General features: G+C 65.8%; 1 protein-coding gene across 3 annotated transcripts in view; it reads left to right on the plus strand.

Moving 5' to 3' along the window:
• Window positions 1–15,961, plus strand: part of SLC6A9 (solute carrier family 6 member 9) — a 59,446-nt gene that overhangs the window by 20,015 nt on the left and 23,470 nt on the right. The window contains exon 3 of one of the 3 annotated variants that reach the window (XM_077823779.1): window positions 5,258–5,345. The exons of the other annotated variants lie outside the window; for them this stretch is intronic. The gene's annotated coding sequence lies outside the window, so the exon portion shown is untranslated. The remainder of the gene's footprint in view (window positions 1–5,257; window positions 5,346–15,961) is intronic. 3 annotated transcript variants of the gene reach the window in all.

A 15,961-nucleotide genomic window follows, 5' to 3' on the forward strand; every position in this document is an offset into this window, starting at 1 on the left:
ACGCCTCCTCCTGCCACGCTCCCCCCGCCATGCCTCCCCCCGCGACCCCACCCTCCCACCACGCCTCCTCCTGCCACGCCTCCCCCACCACACCTCCCCCACCACGCCTCCCCCCGCCACACCTCCCCCCGCCACCCCATCCTCCCGCCACGCCTCCTCCCACCACGCCTCCCCCACCACACCTCCCCCCACCACGCCTCCCCCCGCCACCCCATCCTCCCGCCACGCCTCCTCCCGCCACGCCTCCTCCTGCCACGCCTCCCCCCACCACACCTCCCTCCGCCACCCCATCCTCCCACCACGCCTCCTCCCGCCACACCTCCCACCACCACCCCATCCTCCCACCACACCTCCCACCACCACGCCTCCCCCCGCCACCCATCCTCCCACCACGCCTCCTCCCGCCATGCCTCCTCCTGCCACGCCTCCCCCACAACACCTCCCCCCACCACGCCTCCCCCCGCCACCCCATCCTCCCACCACGCCTCCTCCCGCCATGCCTCCTCCTGCCACACCTCCCCCCACCACGCCTCCCCCGCCACGCCTCCCCCCGCCACCCCATCCTCCTGCCACGCCTCCCCCCGCCACCCCATCCTCCCACCACGCCTCCTCCCACCACGCCTCCCCACCACACCTCCCCCCACCACGCCTCCCCCCGCCACCCCATCCTCCCGCCATGCCTCCCCCACCACACCTCCCCCGCCACACCTCCCCCCGCCACCCCATCCTCCCACCACGCCTCCTCCCGCCATGCCTCCTCCTGCCACGCCTCCGCCCACCACACCTCCCACCACCACGCCTCCCCCCGCCACCCCATCCTCCCACCACGCCTCCCCCCGCCATGCCTCCTCCTGCCACACCTCCCCCCACCACACCTCCCACCACCACGCCTCCCCCCGCCACCCCATCCTCCCACCACGCCTCCCCCCGCCACGCCTCCTCCTGCCACACCTCCCCCACCACACCTCCCCCCACCACGCCTCCCCCCGCCACCCCATCCTCCCGCCACGCCTCCCCCACCACACCTCCCCTGCCACACCTCCCCCCGCCACCCCATCCTCCCACCACGCCTCCTCCTGCCACGCCTCCCCCCACCACACCTCCCCCTGCCACCCCATCCTTCCGCCACGCCTCCTCCCGCCACGCCTCCTCCTGCCACACCTCCCCCACCACACCTCCCCCTGCCACCCCATCCTCCCGCCACGCCTCCCCCCACCATACCTCCCCCGCCACACCTCCCCCTGCCACCCCATCCTCCCACCACACCTCCTCCCACCACGCCTCCTCCCGCCATGCCTCCCCCCACCACACCTCCCCCGCCACACCTCCCCCTGCCACCCTATCCTCCCACCACGCCTCCTCCTGCCACGCCTCCTCCTGCCACGCTCCCCCCGCCACGCCTCCCCCCGCCACCCCATCCTCCCGCCACGCCTCCCCCACCACACCTCCCCTGCCACACCTCCCCCCTCCACCCCATCCTCCCACCACACCTCCTCCCACCACGCCTCCTCCCGCCACGCCTCCCCCCACCACACCTCCCACCACCACGCCTCCCCCCGCCACCCCATCCTCCCACCACGCCTCCTCCCAGGCACTGGTACTACTGGGACACGGAGCTGGAGGAGCCTCAGGGCTGAGCCCACCTGGCAGTCCCTGTGTGCCCAGGAGCCCAGAGTCCCTCCACCCTGGGGGGCGTCACACCCCACGGCCCCATAGGCTAAGGGGGGCTCAGTCCCCAAGTCACCTGGTGTGCATACATGCCCAGTGCGTGTGCCCGTGTCAGAGGGTGTCACGGACTCATTCTAGCTGCTCGGCCCCCCCCCCATGTAGTTGGCAGCTCCCCCCTGCCGGTCTGCACCACACCTGCAGGCCCAGCGCCAGCCGTCACCCTGGGGTGTGCTCCTGCCCCTGCCCCCAGCTCCGGCCCCCAGCGGCGCTGCCAGGCAGGATGCCCCAGAACAGGTGGGCCAAGGCCAGGGCAGGCGAGGGCAGGGGATTTAAATAGCAGCAGGAATCTGTGCACATGGTGTGCAGGCAGCCGGGGGAGGCGTGCTGGGGTCTGTGGATGAGCTGGCTGGGCCAGGACACGGACATGGGACCCGGGCCAGGGGCTGCCCCATGGAGCCAGGCCAGGGTGACCTGAGCAGCGTCAGCCTCAGCCCTAGGGGCGTTGGCAGTGTCTTGGGGACAGGCTGGGCCAGAAGGCCCCATGCGAGAGGGCCGGCAGGAGGGGGGGAGCGGGCTGGGGGCAGGGCGGTTGGCGGCTCAGGGGCAGGCGACACTAGCCCAGTGCCTGCAGCCCTGGTGCCGATCTCTGATGTCTTGGTCTAAGCTAATTCTCCATTCCCTGCCGTCGCCCTCGCCTGCCTGTGGCGGGGAGTTCCCCAGGCCGATGCCATGCGGCAGGGAGAAGGGGGAATCGTGGTGCGGGGAGCTGCGTGGAGATGGGGCAGACGGGTGGGATGCCAGGAGCAGTGACCCCAGAGTGAGTCCGAGGCGCTCTCCTTGCTTTGGGATCCTCACGGCACCGACCGAGCCCCCTTCCCGTGGCCAGCGGCTGGCGGGGGGCAGGGGGGCGGGGCAGGCACCGGAGGGGCAAAGCAAGGCGGATGCTCCGCAGGGCTCTCAGCGAGGGGTAGCCGGCAGGGATGGGATGAGCCCTGGGACTGTTCCCGGCAGGGTGGGGCCCGGAAGCCCCAGGCAGGGCCAGGCCCTGAGCACTGGGGCAGGCAGGTCTCCAGCAAGGTCTCAGCCTGCCCTTCTCTGGTGGGGTCCCTGGATCCCTGTGGCAGAGTGTGGGGGCACTGGTAAGGTCCATCTCTCTGGGGGGAGAGGGAGCTGGACGCCGGCTTGGAGACAGGGTCACCCCAATGCTGGCTCCTCTCGCGGGCACAGGTGGGATGGCCAGCAGCCCCCAGCACCCTGCACTGCACTGCCCCCAGGTAGATGCTATGGGCTGGGGGGGGAGGGGAAGGAGCTCTGCCAATGCAGCGGGGAGGGGCTGCCAGCAGCTGGGTCCCACTAATGAGGCTTCGTTAAGGCCAAACTGCCCTGGCTGCACAGCCAGGAAGGGGGGCACCCCCAGCTGGCAGCTCTGGTCTCAGGGGAGCGGGCACCCAGCCTGGCACTGGGGCGGTTTGTCAGGTGCTGCCCCACTGGCAGAGCACTGCCCTGGAGCAGAGCCCAGCGGGGTGGGGCAGGTCTCCGGGGCTTGTCAGGGGGCAGAAGGGTCTCTGGCCCGTGCAGGCTGAATCCCTCCTGGATCCCAGCTCCCCCGGTGCCGTCCTGGGGGAGCCCAACGGGCTGCTGGGCCCCTGCGCCGCTCACCCCGATTTAGCAAAGGGCCCCCAAACGCTGAGGCAAGAGCTGTCAGCAGGGGGCACCCCTGGGCTGTGAGTCCCTCGGGGCTAGGCCACGATCCTGGGGGCTGGGAGAGAAAGGGCGAGTCAAGCTCGCCCTGCCCCCAGCTGGGGCCCCTCACTCCCGACCTGCAGCCCCCCGCTGTCCTAGACCTGCCCCCCAGCTCTGCCAGGCCCCTCACTCCCAACCCGCAGCCTCCCGCTGCCCTAGACCTGCCCCCCGGCTCTGCTGGGCCCCCTCAATCCTGCCCCACAGACCCCCTACGAAGCCAGCCCTGGGCTCCCCCCTCCCACAGCTCTGCCTGTGCCCCTCAATCCTGACCCCCAAGGAGCCCTCTCTGTCCCTGTCCCTAAGTCTGTCACCAGCAAGGACCAGTAAATCCTCTTCCCCAGAGGGTAGGGGAAATGGGGAAACTGAGGCATGGTGAGGTGTGTTACATGGGGTTGGTGGCATCTCTCTTCGGGAGTTCTCTCGGCCAGGTGACTTGGCCCAAGGCCACTGACAGGCTGGAGTCACTGGTGATAGGAGTGGTGGGGCCTGATCCTGATCTCAGCCTGCGGGCGTGCCAGAGAGCAGGATCGGGCCCACGGGGGGGCCAAGGAGCTGTTCTGGCTCCCCAGTGCTGCGTGGGGTCTGGTGGGGCAGGGTCACGTCAAGCCCCATAGCCTGCACCTGCCTGGCGCTCGGAGCCTGTGAGTGACGCTCCAGGCCCCCCCATCTCCCAGTCCCTGGGGTGCAGCCCCCCGCTGGGTGCTGGCCTCGCTGCCTGCTCTTGGCTCAGGGGCTGGAGCCCTGTCCTGAGCTCGGGCCGCTACCCCGGCGACCCTCACGGCCCCGGCCAGCGAGCGGCTGCTTCGGGGAGCGGGCTGCACAGTTGTGCCATGGCCCTGAGCCAGAAGCTCGTGCCCGCGGGATCTGGGGGGGGGGCAGGGGAGCCCTGGGCACTGCCAGCCCCCTTGCTGGGGGGCGAGCTGTTCTGCTAGCGAGAGAGCAGAGCCGGCTGGGGGACAGTGCCGCACCAGAGGAGCTGAGCCGAAAGTAATGCAAGTCCCCGAGCGAGCGAGGAGCACGCAGGGGAGGGGACGGGGCCGCTGGCCACGCTGAGCCCAGGGGTGTGAATGAGGTTGCAGAAGAATAGCGGCTCCAAGGGTCTCCCCCAGGATGGCGGGCGCCGGCGGCCAGGCCCGTCCCTGCCCCACTGAGCAGGTCAGTGGGGAGCTGGGTCGGGGGACGGGGCCCAGGTGAAGGGAGCTGCCTGGCTGGGAACCACGCTCTCCCTCACAGCCCCTTTGTGCCTGCACCAGGGAGACGGGGCCAGGCTGAAGAATGGCATTGTCTCTGCCCGGCTGGCAGCAAGGGACGGGCCTGGGGTCGCGTGTGGGGATGAACCCCTCAGCCCTGCCCCGGCTGCGGGGTTTGGGTGGGCTGGATGTGCCGGGGGTGTCTCAGGGGACAGGGTTCAGAATGACATGTCCCCCTCGGCTGGCTTCATAGGGACACCAGCCCTCCCCAAGCCGAGAGCCACCCCCCTGTGCCCAGCTGGGGCCGGCTCCGGGCCATGCGGGCCCCTGGGCTGGCCGGGGGGAGCTGCCTTCCCCGGCTTCTCTCACCCACCTCTCTGGGACCAGGGCACCAACTAGATCCCAGCACGGCTGCGTGGGGCAGGGCAGCCATGTGAACGGCCCGCTCCCCTGTCACACCCGGCCCTCATCACACCCAGCCCCCGTCACACCCAGCCCCCTCCCCCATCACACCCAGCCCCCCAACACACCCAGCTTTGTCTGGGCTTTGTGGAACTGGTGGGGCTGGGGCTGTGGGCATGGGGGGGTGCATGGGGGGTCATTGTGTTGTGGGGCCCCTCAGCTCATGCAGGATTTCAGCTCTGGTTTTTGCCCAGCCTGGTGCGCTACCCTCACTGTGCCGTTAACCCTGGAGCCTAGTGACAGCACCTGTGGGCGAGGCTTGAAGTTGTCGGTGAAGTTCAGGTGAGCCCACCCCCGTCGTTACCTGCGGGCAGGGCTTGCATCCCCTTATTCAAAGCCAGGGTGTTTGCACCCCCCACCCCCTGACGGTCCCAGGCGAGTGAGAGGAGACCCCAATCGGGAGCAGGTCCCGCTGCGCTAGGTGCTGTGCAAACAGACTCCCGCTGCCCCGGGGAGCTGACAATCCAAGCATAAGATAAGAAACAACAGCTGGGTGCAGACGGGGGAGACAAGGAGACAGGCGATGCTGGGCAGCAGGAGAGGCAGGTCTCAGTGCCAGTGACCCACCCCGGCTGTGTCCGCAGGCACGAAGGCAGAGGAGGGTTCTCAGGAGGGCTCGGAAGGAGGCCGAGAAGCTGGCGTGTCTGGGGAGCTGCTCCCTGCAGTGCGGGGTGGGGGGGGCGGGAGCACAGAGGGGCTGGTTTGAACCTCCAACACGTGGGCGCAGGGGCTGGCGGGAGCCGACCCCTCAGACTGGCAGGTGCTGGGTAAGGCCGTGCAGACGGCTGAGCAGGTTCCCTTTGCTGCAGCAGAGAAGGGGCAGGCCGCGGGGGGGTGCAGAGAGAAGGGATGTGGGCAAAGGGCCGGGCGAGGAGCGGGAGCCTTGCAGCAGGGCTCCGAAGGGAGCTGAGCGGGGCAGGGCTGCGTTTGTCCTGCCCACAGTAACAGGCCCAAGGGAAGCCGGGAGACCAGCCTGGCTGAGGGTTTGAACCAGCAACAAAGGCCGCATCTTCCAGGTGTCCTGCAGAGAGAATCAGGGAGATTCAGGCCCAGCTTGGCCTGGAGGAGGCCAGGGTGGGTCTGAGTTGCTGGTGCCCGGGTTATAGGCTGGAGAGCTGGACGTGGCGGGGAGGGCTGGGCGTGGGGAGACGCTCTTCGCTTGAGGGTGTAGTTAAGTTGGTGCCCCCTGGTGCCCAGTGTGTCTGACCCGGCCAAGCTGCTGCAGTCCCCTAGTCCTGCGGTGCCATCCTGTGCCCACAGGGGCAGAGCAGCCCTGACCCGTTCCGTGGCAGACAAGGGCTTTGAACAGGTGCTGCCCTGCCCAGGGACCAAGCTCCTTGCCTTTGCCTGCCATTGGCTGCAGCGACTCGGTCCCACTCTGTGCCTCAGTTTCCCTTCAGCAGAGCAGACGAAGACAGGCCTTGAAGGCAGCGCCTGGCCCCAGGTCGCACTATCCAGGAGCAAGGGGTGGAAACACCAGGCAGGAGCAGAGCCTCCAGCTGGGGATTTTGGGGGATGTGACGAAGTGGGACTGTTCTTAATGTTTCCTCTGAATAGTGTGGGGGTGCCTCAGTTTCCCCTGTGCAGTTCTTAAGTATCTAGGGGGTGGGGTAAGGGTGTATGATCCTTGCAGAGCCCTAGAGGGCAGGTGTGTGCAGGGGTCTGGACACAGAGAATGGCCGACACCCTGTTTCCTGGCCACTGATGGCCTGGGCCCTTCCCCCCTGGGAGGTGAGAGCTAAAGGGGTTGGAGAACAAAGGAATCCGGTGACCTCCTGGCCCGGGAAAGGGACAAAGCCCAGAGGAGGGGGGGCTGGAGGGAGTTTCAGTTTGGGGCGGGCTGGAGACATAGAGTGAAGGGCAGACGGGGTTGTCTGGCTCACTGTCTCCCAAGATGGACCCAGCTGAGGGGTCCGGTTCTCTGCACTTACAAGCTCTGTGTTAGACCATGTTCCCGTCATCTAATAAACCTCTGTTTTACTGGCTGGCTGAGAGTCACGTCTGACTGCGGAGTTGTGGGCAGGACCCTCTGGCTTCCCCAGGAGCCCTGCCTGAGCGGACTCGCTGGGGGAAGCGCACGAAGAGGCAGAGGATGCTGAATGCTCCAAGGTCAGACCCAGGAAGGGGGAAGCGGGGTGAGCTGTGTGTCCTGCAGACAGTCTGCTCACAAAAAGGATACTCCTGCCTGGCTTCATGGGGAGCAGTTCCAGAGCATCGCCCGGGGACTCTGTGACAGGGAGGAAGGGGAATGACCTGCTTGAAAGTCTGTGGCTCTGTCACCTGGGCCCTCGCTCCCTCCTGGCCCCAGCGTGGTCGGCTCCTGCGCTCTCCCATCACTGAGCTGCAGCCAGCTCTGGGCTGGAACGCAGCAACCCTTTAACAGCCGTGTATCTGCTTAGGAAGTTAAAGCCAATCCAAGGGGAGCAGTAGGGCTGAGGTATCTGGGCAGGGTGCTCCCCATGTGAATGGCCTCAGCTTCTCGCTGGGGACGTGGGGAGGACGGAAGCCCAGGGCCCCGAAGGGAAGCTGAGCTTCCCCCAAACTGGCCGGGCAGTTGGGACATGGCGCAATCTGGATGCGGGGTCTTTGCATCTCCGGGGCTGGCAGAGCCATGTCTTGGTGGAGTCAGCACATCCACACCGGGGTTTGCATCGGTTCAGATATCTCCGTGTAGACAGGCCCTTGTGTGGAGAGCCCAGGGCTGGGATAGCAGGGGCTGTGGGTCAGGAGTGAGGGGCACCGGCAGAGCTGGGGGAGGGGAGTTACGCACAGAGTTGCACACAGATGCACAGTTACACACAGATGCAGAGTTACACACACAGTTACACACACACACACATTTGCTGTGTTCATCTGCCCCTCTCGGGTGGCCTGTGACACAGACAGTCGCACCCGCTGCTGGGGTGGAGCCCAGCCTGCTCCCAGTCTGCAGCAGGGGATCCGTGGCCGGGGTCGCGTGGCACCGGGGTGGCGGGCGGAAGGGGCCCAGTGCCGGCCCGGGCCCCGAGCTGCCGTAGGAGGTGCAGGCTGGCAGGAGCCGTCCCCTGCAGCCAACCCCGGAGCGCCCCTGTCCTCGTGCAGCTAGAGGAGCAGGAGAAGATGGGCCCGGGGCAGGCAGTGCCCCGCACCGGCGGGCTCCAGGAGCTGCCAAGGGAGAAGGACATGTGGGCCGAACAGCCCCCTGCCCCGTGGCTGGACTGTCAGCCCAGCACCCCCTCCCCGGAGCCTGTGCTGCTGTGGGGCTCCCTGTCCCGGGGCAGGGTTGGGACCCAGAGGATGGCAGGCTGGCCCAGGAAGGCCCCCTCGGTGCAGCGTCCCCTCCCCCAAGCCGCGCTGGGGGGTGTCCCTGGGGAGGTGCTGCTGGGGGAAGGGCTGGGAACTGGCTATTTAGAAACATTTAATTAGCGTCTGGTTATTCCTCATGTGCCCCCCCCAGCTCTCTGCCTGTGACCTCACAGCCCTCCCCACGGGAACCAGCTGTGAGGTTGGCGCCAGAGGCTGATGATGTCGGGGGGGGGGGGTTCTCGGTGCCCAGGGCGCCCTGGCCTGGCTGCTGCCCCCAGTGAGGCTCACAGCCAGGCCCCGGCACAGAGAGGGGGCAGCTGGTCCAGAGCCTGGGCCTGGTGACCCGCTCCTCCCCCTGCACCGCCGGGGGTGACTCCTGACTGAGGTGCGGTTGTGACTCGGGGCAGTCTGGCCTAGTGACCCTGCGGGGGCTGGGGTCAGGTCAGGGATCAGTCTGGCCCCGGAAACGCTTGTGACCCCAGACGCGGGCGGGGATGGGGCTCTAGGTGGGGAGGGCTCTGAGTCACTGCAGAGAATTCTCGCCCGCGTGTCTTGCTGCGGGGGTCTTGCCATGCTCAGGGTCTAACGGGTCACCAGGTTTGGGGTGGGGAAGGAATTTCCCCTGAGTCAGACTGGCAGAGACCGTGAGGGCGTTTCGCCTTCCCCTGCAGCACGGGGCACAGGGCACTCGCTGGTTTGAAGGAGGGTACATGGCAGATGCTCTGTACTGTGACGTCTACCCCATGACTCGAGGGCGTCAGCGACTCAGCCAGAGGTTGGGGTCTGTTACAGGAAGGGGGGTGAGGGGCTGGGCCATGTATGGGTCAGGCCGGATCACGATGGCCCCTTCTGCCCTTTGAGACTATGAGCTGCGGACTGTAACGGGCCTGGGAGCACGTTGGGGCGTGATGCCCGCCTGGCTGCCCTCACGTGCTGCTCACTGGGCCAGCCTGGGGGGAGGGGTGTTTGGCGAAGGCAGGGGAAGGAGCCAGGACGCCTGGGTTCTCGCCTAGCCCATGCGTGATGTCGGGCAGGTCCCTTCCCGCCGGGGCCTGCGGGAGCGAGTGCCTGGCCCTGGCCCACCCCACCGGCGTCGGTGTGAAGGGTGAGGCTCTGGCACCAGGGAGGGCAAAGGGCTGGGATAAGCTGGCTCCGGTGTGTGTGTACCTGCACCAGTGCAGGGGTGTGCGTGTAAGCGTGTGCGTGTAAGCGTGTGTGTGTAAGTGTGTGCGTGTGTGTAAGCGTGTGTGTGCGTGTGCGTGTAAGCATGCATGTGTGTAAACGTGTGTGTGTAAGCGTGTGTGTGTAAGTGTGTGAGTGTGTGTAAGCGTGTGTGTGTGTGTGCGTGTAAGCATGCATGTGTGTAAACGTGTGTGTGTAAGTGTGTGAGTGCGTGTAAGCATGCATGAGTGTAAGCGTGTGAGTAAGCATGTGTAAGTGCGCGTGTGTGTAAGTGTGTGCGTGTAAGTGTGTGTGTGTGTAAGCATGCATGTGTGTAAGTGTGCGTGTAAGCGTGTGTGCGTGTGTGTGTGCGTGTAAGCATGCACGTGTGTAAGCGTGTTTGTAAGTGTGTGTGTGCGTGTAAGTGTGTGTGTGTAAGCGTGTGTGCAAGTGTGTGTGCGTGTAAGCATGCATGTGTGTAAGCGTGTGTGTAAGCGTGTGTGTAAGTGTGTGTAAGTGTGTGTGTGTAAGCGTGTGCGTGTAAGTGTGTGCGTGCGTGTAAGCATGCATGTGTGTAAGTGTGTGTAAGCGTGTGTGTAAGTGTGTGTGCGTGTAAGCATGCATGTGTGTAAGCGTGTGTGTGTAAGCGTGTGTAAGCATGTGTGTGTAAGCGTGTGCGCGTGTGCGCACCCACTGCCGTCAGCCGGACTCAGTCCACGGGGCCTGGCTGTGAGCGAGGCCCCCTGTGCGTCGGGGCTCAGAGCAGAGCCACCTTCGAGCCGGGCTGGTGCCAGGGACCACGGGGGGCCGTGGCTCTGGTTACGCTGGTTGCTGGGTTCCCAGTGGGGCCTGTGCTGTGGCTGCGTTTGCTTCAGGGCTGAGATGGCCCGGGGCAGGCCGCGTCTGTCCATGCAGGCTGCGGGGGGAGGCAGGCGGGGGCCTGTCCATGGCTGGCTGTGGGAGCGACGCGGACCGAGCTGGGGAGGCAGCCGCCGGGGGGCCGGGGGCGTGCGGGATCCAAGCAGTGTGGGGCACGGGGCAGTGGGTGCCGACAGCTCGGGCCTGCGCCGGGATGGGCTGCCGTGCTCCCTGGCGCGCAGGTGCCCCTGTCCAACAGGCCTGGCCGCGCACTGGGACTGCCCGCGGCTGGGCTCACGGCAGGGGCTGGCGCGTCTCTCCCGGGGCAGGGCTCTTCCCAGGGGGCCCAGGCAGGGGTCCCAGGTGCCTGTCCCAGGCCAAGGCAGGGCCAAGGTGGGGTGAGGGCCATAGGCACGGCCCTGGCGTCCCGCCGCGTCTCATTGGCTGGGCATGACTGTGGCAACATTGCGCCCCGTGAGGTCGTGGGGTGAGTAGGACTTGGGCTCTGGGCCCCTCCCCCGGGAGCAGAGCTTGAGGGCCCTGTCTGCCAGGGCAGGGGGGCAGATAGGGCCTCGTGGCAGGGGCCGGGGCGCTGGGTCTGGCCCGACAGGCTGCTTTGCCCCCTTGCCCCCCTTAGTGCTGCAAGGGGCTGCCCATGGAGCCAGGGCCCCCATGCCAGGCACCAGGCACTCCCTGGCACGGCTGCCCCCAGGGTCATCGCCTGGGTCTGAACCTGACTCCTCATGGCTTCACCTGCGGGGGCGGGCGCCCAGCCCCTGGCCCAGGGACGCTGCTGCTGATTAGGCTGAACAGCAGCCAGCCTCGTTAGCAGTTCTTCCACTGCTCTGCAAGTCAATCAGGCAATTAGCCTGCGCACGTGGGCTGCACAGTCTCCCCCCCTCCCCATTCCTCCTCCCCCGGCAAAGGGGTCAGGGCCGGCACACCCCGTCTCGCAGAGAGGCTGGCAGCACCCAGGGAGACCTGCTTGCCGCACGTGCCAGCCCTCGGCTCCCTGCCTGTGGGGGGCAAGAGGGGCCCGGGCAGGCCCAGAGGGCAGAGGTAAAGGCCTACAGTATAGAAGAGGACTGCGGGGGCTGCGGGAGATGTGGGCAGCTGTTCCCTCAGCCGGGCGCTGCAGAGACGAGCCGGGTGCTGCTCTCAGCCCACAGCTCCATGCTGAAATCCCTGTGCAGTTGTGCATCTCGTGCCCCCCACGCAGGCTGGGCAGCCAGGCATGTAAGCCCGCAAATGGGGCAAGCAGCTGTGTGGCCCGGTCACATGCAGGGCCAGCCTTGTGTCTCGAGCTTGCCGGGATGGGGGTTGGGGTCACTTCCTGCCCCTCTAGGCCAGGCTCCCACACAGCCCCCATTGCACCCGCCATGGGTCAGCATCGAAGGCTCTGGGAGTGGCAGGGCGAGGCATGGGCTGGCAGCCTCCTGCAGTGTGTGGGGCTGGAGAGCCGCCCTGGGCCCTGGTGTGCAGCAGGGAGGGCCAAGCGCCCCTCTCCAGATCTGCTGGGCTCTGAGTGCCCATGTGGCATGTGGCAGGGCAGGGACTGGGGGCCCACCGGGAATGGGGCAGGCTGGGAGAAGAGAGCCCCGACGCGCCCCCTCCCATGCCCTGTGAGCTGGGGGACCCCCATTCACAGCCCTGGGGCCAGGATGCCCACTGGCTCAATGGGGCTGTGGCTTCTCTCTGGGGGTAGGACATCCCGCCCGTCCCCCTGCCCAGGCTGGGTCTCGGCTGGGGGGCAGCGGTGGTGGGGCTGGGCGGCTCTCAGCAGATGCTGGCTTGGCCGAGCAGCCGCCCGGCTGCTAATGGAATAACACGCTCCGGTGCTCCTCGCGCCTGAGGCAGATCCGAAGCACGGCTGCATTGGCAGGGCGCTCGCAGCAGCTGTTAGCGATCGGAGGCCACACGTGCTGCGGGGCGAACGGCCGGCATCCCCTCAGCTCCCAGTGCAGGGCTGAGAGCTCACCTGGTGCCCCCACCCCACGCCCCCGGGGCAAGGAGACACAGATCCCCTAAAGCCCTGGGGCGCCGTCTCCCTGCCCAGCCGGACATCGGGGTGCTGGCCCGGGGTCACTGCCAGGCCCAGCCTGGGAGCTCACCAGGTGGGAGCTGTGGCAGGAGGGGGCCCCTCCCTGTACCTGGCTGGGCTCCGTGGCGGTGGCTGGGCTGGGGGCCGCTCAGAGCGGGCGCTGCTCCGCAGGGGCAAGGCCAGGGGCAGGCGGGGGGCAGGAGACAAGCGCGGGGGTGCTGTGTCTCTGGAGGGGGAGCCTGTATGCAGGACACAGGGGCGCAGCCAGTGAGCAGAGGGGGTTCACCGGAGCTGGGGGCTCCACTCCCAACAACCCTGGGGAGGGCAGGGGCTTTCTTGCGCCCGTGAAGGCGAATCAGTTCGGCCTGGGCCAGGGCACACGAGGCAAAACCGAAGCAGGCCCAGCCATGGTGAGTGAGGGCACCGGAGGGCTGGGTTCCCGGGGGGCCCTTGTGCAAAGTGCCAGCCTGGCCAAGGGCAAGGTCACAGTGCATGCTGTGTGCCCCTCGCTTGCAGGGTGCTGGGCCCCCCAGGCTGCCGCCAGCCGCAGCCGCTCCTTTGTTGGGCCCTGGTGTGAGGCTGCATTGTGAGCCCAACACAGCGCCGACACCAGCCGCCCCGCAGCAGGAGGGGGCCTTAGGCCCGGGACAAAGCGCCATTCTTGCCCCCAGAGAATGAGCTCATTCTGGGATGTGCTGGAAGTGCCCACCTGGCATCGGGCACCCAGCTCCCGCCCTGCCACTGAGCTCTCGGTGCCATGGGACAGGGCCCAGGGCCCCTGCTGGGGGGTGCAAAGCTGGGCGCAGGCGTAACTGAGAGCAGCCCCGGACCCCGTAATCTCCGCTGTGCATTCTCTGGGCAGGGGTGCCAGGGACTTCTCTCACAGCAGGGGATGGGGCTTGCAGGGGGGCCTAGAGCTCCCCCAAGGATTTTGTCACCCCCCAGGAGCCGGTCTGGTCTCCCCTCTGGTGGTGCCTGGGGTGACCTAGAACCCAGGTGCCCCTCCCGATTCCCCCCCTCTCCCAGCAGGGTGGGCTGGGTGCCCACACAACCTTGCTACTGCCCCCCGTCTCATCAGGACATCTGCAGCCCTGTCCCTGTGGGCTCCGAGCATCGGGGTGCAGGGCTCACCGCGCACGCTTCCCCTTGGCCCATCCAGCCCCTTGTCCCAGCGCCGGCAGTGCCCAGCACCGTGTGTGGATGGGGGAGCAGGAACCCCACAGCAGCAGATGGGGGACGATCCCCCACCCAGGGCCCACCCTGACCCTCATGGTCAGAGGTCGGCTTCAGGACCCTGTCCTGGAGAGGGGGTCCACCCCCCCCCCATGCTCTGCGCAAGCGTGAACTGTGATGACTCTGGGCCAACACACACCTCATCCCTCTCTGAGTCGAGCCTGTGACCTCGACGACTCCCTGTGGCAGCCAGTTCCGCAGGCTAACACAGGCTGTATGGCAGCGCCTCTCAGTCTGCCCAGACTGGGACCCCTGGCAGGAGGCGGGGGATGTGGATGCCACCTCACTGCCTTTGAGCAGGCCGGCGATTTGAACCAGGCTTGTCTTGTGGACCCCACGTTTCACCTCCCTTAGAAGTGACTTGCTCCCATATCAGCCCTGGACACACACTGTCCCAGCGCCCTGCTGCTGAGCCATCTGCCTTCCTCCATCTGAGCCTGCACCTATCGAGTGACCAGAGAGATTGACGTGTTCTCCGACTGGTTTTGAATGTTATAATTCTACCAATGTGATCTATGCCATCATGTGCCAGCAATGCCCCTCTGCCATGTACATTGGTCAAACTGGACAGTCTCTACGTAAAAGAATAAATGGACACAAATCAGATGTCAAGAATTATAACATTCAAAAACCAGTCACTTCAATCTCTCTGGTCACTCGATTATAGACCTAAAAGTGGCAATTCTTCAACAACAAAACTTCAAAAACAGACTCCAACGAGAGACTGCTGAATTGGAATTAATTTGCAAACTGGACACCGTTACATTAGGCTTGGATAAAGACTGGGAGTGGATGGGTCATTACAACAAAGTAAAACTATTTCCCCATGTTTATTCCCCATCCCCCTTCCCCCCACCCCCCCACCCCCACCCCCGCTGTTCCTCAGACTTTCTTGTCAACTGCTGGAAATGGCCCCCCTTGATTATCACGACAAAAGGTCCCCGCCCCTGCTCTCCTGCTGGTAATAGCTCACCTTACGTGATCACTCTGGTTACAGTGTGTATGGTCACACCCATTGGTTCATGTTCTCTGTGTATATAAATCTCCTCACTGTATTTTCCACTGAATGCATCCGATGAAGTGAGCTGTAGCTCACGAAAGCTCATGCTCAAATACATTGGTTAGTCTCTAAGGTGCCACAAGTCCTCCTTTTCTTTTTGCGAATACAGACTAACACGGCTGCTACTCTGAAACCCCAGGAATGTCTCCCCATTGACCAACACCTTCTACTCCCACTGGGGGTCCAAGGGGCCTGAGCCCAGGAAACTCCACAGACATATAGGTTGGGGTCAGGAGTGGGAGCCTGTCCACCTCCCCACCCATCTGGCTGACGGAGTTTATGGCCTTGGGATCCAGCAAGGGAGCTAGACACCGGGGCTTTTCCGCAGGGTCCCCCTGGTTCAAATCGCCGGCCTGCTCAAAGGCAGTGAGGTGGGCATCCACATCCCCCCCCTCCTTAACCAGGGGCAGCAATTCAGTGTCAAGGTTCCCTGCAGAACTGGCCCCCCGGGGTCTAGCCCCACTCACCCCGGGAGGTCCCCTAGGCCTCTCTGCTCCCCCACCGCCAGTTCATGCTGCTTCTGCTTCTGCAGCTCTTTCTCGGGCTCTCGCTGTCTCCCACGGTCCTCTTGCTCTCTCAGACTCAGCTCCAATCCCGTCCGTCTCGATCCCCCGATGGGGAACCCGATCGTGAAGACCCCCGTCTGGTCGGGGACAGGAGTCTTGGGGATGCCTGGCTACCACTCCAGCTGCTCCCAGATCCTGCTATAGCCCCATTTGGGGTCAGGAATCTGCTCCTTAGAGCGGTCATCCTCCTCCAGCTGCACGATGAACTCTGCTTTGGTGAACTTTCCAACGCGCGACCCTCTCTTTCTGCACAGGGTTACAGTGTCCTTCTTCAGGAGACGGTGACAGGCCATCATTCCGCTCTTCCCAAGTTGTTGTGGACTCACAGGCCTGTGTGCTCTCAGCTCCCCACGGTTTCCAGGGAGAACCCCTAGTGTGCCAGCCCTTCTCGAGGTCACCACCTCTTTGCCAGGGTCGAGCTGCAGACTCCTCCGCCCCTTGGACTGCTCGCTGCAATTCCCAGGGGAACCCTGTTACTGCAAAAGTCCTTCTCTCTCCCAGGGCCAAGCTGCAGGCCCCTCCGCCCCTGAGACTGCTCACTGCAGTCCCCAGGGGGACCCCAACACTGCACAGTCCTTCTCGCTAGTCACACACTCCCAGGGGTTAACCGCCCCCCAAAACCGCTCATCTCTGAGCCTTCAGCACGCCTGGTCCTCGTCAATCCCCCTTCGTTTTACTGCTCCCCCGTCACTTA

Source organism: Eretmochelys imbricata, chromosome 8 (assembly GCF_965152235.1).
Source record: "Eretmochelys imbricata isolate rEreImb1 chromosome 8, rEreImb1.hap1, whole genome shotgun sequence".
Lineage (NCBI taxonomy): Eukaryota > Metazoa > Chordata > Testudines > Cheloniidae > Eretmochelys > Eretmochelys imbricata.